Source organism: Schistocerca piceifrons, chromosome 2 (assembly GCF_021461385.2).
Source record: "Schistocerca piceifrons isolate TAMUIC-IGC-003096 chromosome 2, iqSchPice1.1, whole genome shotgun sequence".
Taxonomy (NCBI): domain Eukaryota; kingdom Metazoa; phylum Arthropoda; class Insecta; order Orthoptera; family Acrididae; genus Schistocerca; species Schistocerca piceifrons.
In genome coordinates this window covers 153917860-153924829 of record NC_060139.1, presented here as the reverse complement: position 1 = coordinate 153924829, position 6970 = coordinate 153917860, and positions in this window count along the sequence as shown.

Here is a 6970-nt window from a genome sequence, read left to right as displayed (position 1 = left end):
TTGAAATCTCATAAAGATCTGACTGAATATTTATGCAGCCTTTCTCAGATAGTACTTCATTACAGATAACTGCATCATCTGCATAAAGCCTGATTTTAGTATCAATATTGTGTAAAAGGTCATTAATATAGAACATGAACAGCAAGGGTTCCAACACACGTCCCTGGGGCACACTCGAAGTTACTTCAACATCTGACAATGACTCACCATTCAAGATAACATGTTTTGTCCTCTCCACCAAAAAGTCCTCAATCCACTCACAGAGTTCACTTGATACCCCATATGATCGTATTTTTGACATTAAGTGAGGGTGCGGTACTAAGTCAAATGCTTTTCAGAAATAAAGAAATACTGCATCTACCTGGTTGCCTTGATCCTAAACTTTTAGTTTGTCATGTGAGAAAAGTGTGAGTTGGATCTCACACGATTGATGTTTACAAAATCTGTGCTGGTTCGCATTGAGGAGGTCATTCTGTTCAAAATACTTCATCATGTTTGAGCTCAGAATATGGTCTAAGATTCTACAAGGTGTACAGCTTTGCTTCCACCATTTTTTCCTCAACACTTGAGGCTTTAAGAAAACAAGTTGGTTACATATGTATCATTCAAATTATTTTCCATCATTGGCCACTACTTGTCTATTGGGCAATGTACAAATCCCGCGTCAAAAAAATTGTTCATCTTTTGAAGTGATCCACGAATTGATCCAATTTGTGACTTCTTCATGAGATTGGAAGTGTTGGTCAGCCAGGGCACATACCATTGATCTAAACAGGTGATAGCCAGAGGGAGCAATGTCTGAAGAATATCGCTGGTGGGTTAGGACTTCCCATTTTAATGTTTCCAAGTACATTTTGACCACTTTTGCAATGTGGGGTTGAGCATTGTTGTGCTGCAAAATCACTTTATCGTGCCTCTCACTGTATTGTGGCCATTTGTCTTTTAATCTTCTGCTCAAACATATTAATTGCATTTGATAATGAGCACCTTGATTGTTTCACTTGGTTTTAACACCTCATAGTACATGACGCCGAGATGGTCCCACCAAGTGCAGAGCATGATCTTGGAGCCTTGAATATTGGGTTTGGCTGTTGATGTGGAAGCATGGCCAGAATATCCCCATGATTTTTTTGCATTTAAGGTTATCATAATGAACCCATTTTTCATCCCCGGTCACAATGCGATGCAAAAATCGATTCCATTTTTGCCTCTGAAGCAACTGTTCACAAACACACAAAGGCTGTTCAATGTCTCTTGGTTTCAGCTCACACAGGGCCCAAGTTCCTTCTTTCTGAAACATGCCCATAGCCTTGAGACATTTTGAAATGACTTGCTGTGTCACTCCCACTAATCGTGCCAATTCTTCTTGAGTTTGATGCGATTCTTCACTCAGCAGTGTCTCCAATTCTGCATCTTCGAAAACATTCTCCCTTCCAACACTATGCCAGTCTACAACATTAAAATCACCATTCTTGAAGTGTTGAAACCACTCATGATATGTTCTTTCACTAATAGTGTCCTTACCATATGTACCTGAGAGCATTCAATGAGACTCAGCCACTGTTTTCTTCATATTGAAACAAAACAATAACACCTCCCGCAAATGACAAGAATGAGGCTCGTAAATTGACATTTTCTGTCAAGAACCACTTTATGGTGCAGACACAAACCAACTAATGTTTGAATGAGGTTATGTTGACCGAGCTCGAAGCTAACTGCCTGACGTCTGTGATCTGTTTCTTTCAACCGCTACTTACCGTTGTCGCCACGTATCAGCAAACGGTGGAAGCAAAGTTGAACACCTTGTACAAGAAATTGATGTCAATGATGTTGGATGGTAGTTTTGTGGATCTTTTCTACAACCCATCTTGTAGACAGGTGTGAACTGTGCCTTTTTCCAAGAATGGGCACAGGTTTTTGTTTGAGGGATCTACAATAGATTATAGTTAGAAGAGGGGCTAACTCAGCAGCAGATTCAGTTTGGGATCTGACAATAGTTCTGTTGGCACCTGGAGCTTTGTTCAGTTTTAATAGTTTCAGCTGTTTCTCAACACCACTGACACTAATGCTTATTTTATTCATCTTTTCAATGGTATGAGGATTAAATTGGGGCAATTATGGGTTTTCCTTTGTAAAGGAGCATTTGAAAATCGAGTTAAGCATTTCAGCTTTTGCTTTGCTACCCTCAGTTTCAGTTCCTGTCTCATTCACTCGGGACTGGACTCTTACTTTGGTGCCACTGACAGCCTTTACATATGACTAGAATTTCTTTGGGTTCTGCGAAAAATCACTTGACAATATTCTGCTACAGTAGTCGTTGAAGACATCACACATTGCTCTGTCAACAGCCAAATGCGTTCCATTCAGCATCTCTCTATCTATAACCCTGTTCTTTTTTTACAACTATTATGCAGTAATCTCTGTTTCTTTAGGAGTTTCTTTATGGGGACTGTATACCATGGAGGTTTCCTCCCACTATAACTATTCTGCTGGGTACATATCTGTCATGTGTGGTCAACTGTTCTCATAAACTCAAGCTAGAGGGGGGGTTGTTTTGGGGGAGAAGACCAGACAGCAAGGTCATCAGTCTCATTGGATTAGGAAAGGGGAAGGAAGTCGGCCGTGCCCTTTCGACGGAACCATCCCGGCATTCACCTGGAGCAATTTAAGGAAATCACGGAAAACCTAAATCAGGATGGCCGGACGTGGGATTGAACTGTCGTCCTCCCGAATGTGAGTCCAGTGTGCTAGCCACTGCGCCACCTCGCTCGTTAATTCAAGCTAGAGTTCCTCTACATACTCTTGGCCTGTGCTGAAAGTTTCAAGTTCCTCAGTGAGATAGACACTACTGATTTTTTTAATCTAGTTTAACTGTGTCATGGTCCCTGATACCAATTTTAATGTTGTCACCCTCAATGTTGTCAGGTCTATTTGTTGCCATTAGATCAAATATATTTCCATCACAAGTAGTGTCCCTAACTATCTGTCCCAGGTAGTTTTCAGAGAAGGCATTTAGTAAAGTTTCACAGGATGTCTTATCATGCCCACCACTAACAGAACTGTAATTTTCCCAATTAATTGTTAGATGGTTAAAGTCTCCACCAACAATTACAATGTGACTGGGGAACTTACATACAAGTGAACTTAGGTTTTTCTCTAAAGTTTTCAGTTACATCAGGAGATGAGTCTGGCAGGCAACAGAAGGATCCAATTATCATTTTATACCCACTGAGTCTTGCTCAAACAATCTCACATGCATCTTCAATTTCTATCTTGGTGGATCTGAGTTTTTTTTCTGTGTGACAAATACATCAGCCTGTTTCCCATTTACTTGGTCTTTCTATGTACATTTAAATGTTCCCCAAAAATCTCACTGCTATCAACTTCATGTTTTAACCAGCTTTCTGTATCTAGTTTTATATGAACTTTACTGATTTTCATTAGTGCTTCAAACTCTGGCACTTTATTGCAAATGCTTTGGCAGTTTACTGTTAGGATTTTAATACTGTCACCTGTGGGAGACATTTCTTTTGATCTTACACTGATACTTCTGTGTTTCCTACAGCTATCATTATCTGGATTTGATAGAGAGTTGTCTAATCTAAAAACACCTTGTGTGCACCCCACACGCACTCAGCTACTTGAGTAGCAGTCTCTGATGTGTAGTACACAGCCAACCTATTAGGGGCATCCTACAGTTCTCAACCCAATGGTGCAAGTCCAGGAAGTTGCTGCTTAGTTTGTCACAGAACATTCAAATTCTCTGGTTCAATCCTTCCATTCGAATGAGAACCAAAGGGCCACAATCAGTTCTGAGGACAATGCTACAAATTGTGAGCTTTGTTGAAACTCCATACTCAAGACTGGTCTTCTCAACCTTCTCTGCCAGTCACCAGAATGACCCAACAATGACCTTCTAGCCCAGTAGATGCATATCATTTGCTCCAATGTGCGCCCAAATCTGCAGTTGGTTGCTCCCTGTTCCCTCAGTGGCTGCCAGAATAGGCTCTTCAACATGCTTGAGGTCCCCAGGCATACGCACTGAGTGCACCTGGTATCCTTTCCTGTCCCTTGCTGCCATTTCCCTATGGGGTTCCATCATTTGCTGTATGTTTGAACTGCTGACAATTAATAGATCCCTACCCTTTTGCTTTTCCCACCTCCTGATGCTGGACAAAACAAGTTTCCCCAAAACACTTGAAGTGAGTCCCACTGGCTCAGTTCCAGTTTTAATGAAAGACAACACCTCAAACTTGTTGGTTAGGGGGATTGGTACAACAACCTGAATCCTCCCTGGTCCTCATCCACCAAGTAAAGGATGCCTAGATCTACCATTGACACGCCACTCACAGTTATGTGGACGAGTAATGGAAGATCCTGTACTTTCTGCAGAGGAGACAGGATTCACAGGAGATGATAGTACTTGAGGTACCTCTGGTACAGGTATTACATGTTGTAAGCTTACCCTTCCACACATCACTATTAAAATTCCTCTTCATCTGTTCATTATTTTAAAAAGCTTCGAGAGGCATAAGATTTACAAAAGAAAAACGTTTTACTTATCTTCATTTTCCCGTCTAGTTGTTGTTGGCTCCAAGTCTTGTTCTGTCCAGGGGAACATTCTTGCAGCTGAAATTTTGATTTAATGGTTTCCTGATAACTGAATAACTGATGAAGATTTGCCTGTTGCTATAAATATGTTTTTATTTTAGCCTGTTATTCTAAATCACACCAACTTTACAATTTTCACTTTCAAAAAACCAATAATTTCAAGATTAGCAAAATATGTGCATTTCTCAGGCCCACCACTACCAACATTCTATGGTGCTCACAAAATTCCAGAGTTTACAAAGCAAAAGAGTTTACAACTTTCTTGACAATAGAAGAATCTTCACTAAAATATATCATTATTTTGGAAATGAGTCCAGAAATATATTTTAATTATTATCAGATTGTGCAATTAATAATATTAATTTTAAGTATGCCAGAAATTTCACAATTTCAAATATTTTTAAAAGAAGAGTACTTTTAAATGTGCATACAGAATACTAACAAGTTAATTTCTTTTTACATATTTTAGCCCAAAACATAACACGTAGTATACAAAATCATATAAAGTTCATTCAGTTAAACAGCTGAGAATGATCATCTATACAAGAATCGATAGTATTTGTGGTATCAGTTATTCCCATAAAAAAAACCCTAGTGTTAGAGGAGGGTGTCCTATTACAGTATCCCCCTCACAAAAGTTTGAAACTTACGTTTACAATTTTGTGTGACGGACTATAAGGTTTGCAAAAAAGTGTACAAACTGATGACAAGGATAGAATATAGCTCTAGAGAAGTACTGTATAGATGTATCTGATACATAGCTTATTACAGAAAATATAAGAAAAATATCTATTATACAAATCATAATATATACATATATCAGGATATGGCATTCAGATTTTCTGATCTGTAGAACATACTGTCAAAAGAGAAATAATACAAAATCAAAACTACAACATTACACCACTAAACTATAGAAATAATTACAGAGACAGTGTAAATTACTAGAATTTATAAATTTTAAGTTAAGATCTATATAATCAAACCTTGAAAATTTTCAAAAGAGAAGAGAAAAATTTCAGAGCCTAAGTGTACAATGAGTCACCTGACTCGAAAAACTCACAACAATGGGTACAGACCAGCAATAACATATTCAATCATGCGTAGGAATCAATCAGCCATATAAATCATAGTATTTACGGATATGTTGACTCATGAAAGAACAAATTAATGAAAAAATATTAGGACCTGAGTTTGTGATGTGGTACAAACCACATATGAAAAGAGTAATTGCAAGTAGCATCTAGCCTCAATCAATGGTTGTACACTCTCCTTGAGTACACACACATACATATGCAGTTGCGATGACCAGGGGTACCCAAAACAGAGTTAAGCATAAGTCTGCCCACAACTCAAGGTCCAATTAGATATGGTATTGAAATACTCAGGATAAATATAGGTAAACAGAGTTATAAATTAGCTTTGAATGTTGACACAATCCAGTAGCTTGAGAACCAAAATCAGAGTATCAAAGTAGACATACATACATCTTGTTATATTGTCCATACTAGTAAATGTCTTCCACACTATTTGCTAATTGTCCATACAAACTAACCTACATATATAAAGGCCTAGAATGTTCACTAACAAATGATAAAAAATACATACTGAATTAAAGCTACATAATGTATTGGTAAGACAATCCCCCTACATGCATTTATGTTGAATAACACTGTCTTTAGCAGTCTTGGCTAACAATTCACAAATATCTGTCACAAAACAAATCCAATTGACAGATGCTCGAGTACGTTACCCAGCATCCATGATCTCTTGCAACTTGACTGGTCCAGCAGGTTACAGCTATAGAGCAGTATGGGGAGTGGATCTGCCCATATCTTTCAGCTTCCTCCCTAGAGTTCTTGTCACATGCTCTAATGGATAGGTAACTTCCTGTCTAGCAATCACATCAAATCCTGAAACATTGTTTTCTATACTAAATATGCTGTTCAATGCCTCCTTCTCATCACACAAGATATCTTCTCCTTAGTCATTCTAAAATCAATTATATGGGGTTTATGTTAGGTGCAATTGAAAAGTAATCACATATGAAACATTAATAATCAGAGTTAAATGCAATAAAAAAGAAATGAACTAACCAGGTGATACACCAGATATACTGAGATGCTATTCCCAATATTCACAATACAAATTATGAATATGTCTGCTTGTGTCTGTATATGTGTGGATGGATATGTGTGTGTGTGTGTGTGTGTGTGTGTGCGAGTGTATACCCGTCCTTTTTTCCCCCTAAGGTAAGTCTTTCCACTCCCGGGATTGGAATGACTACTTACCCTCTCCCTTAAAACCCACATGCTTTCGTCTTTCCCTCTCCTTCCCTCTTTCCTGATGAGGCAACAGT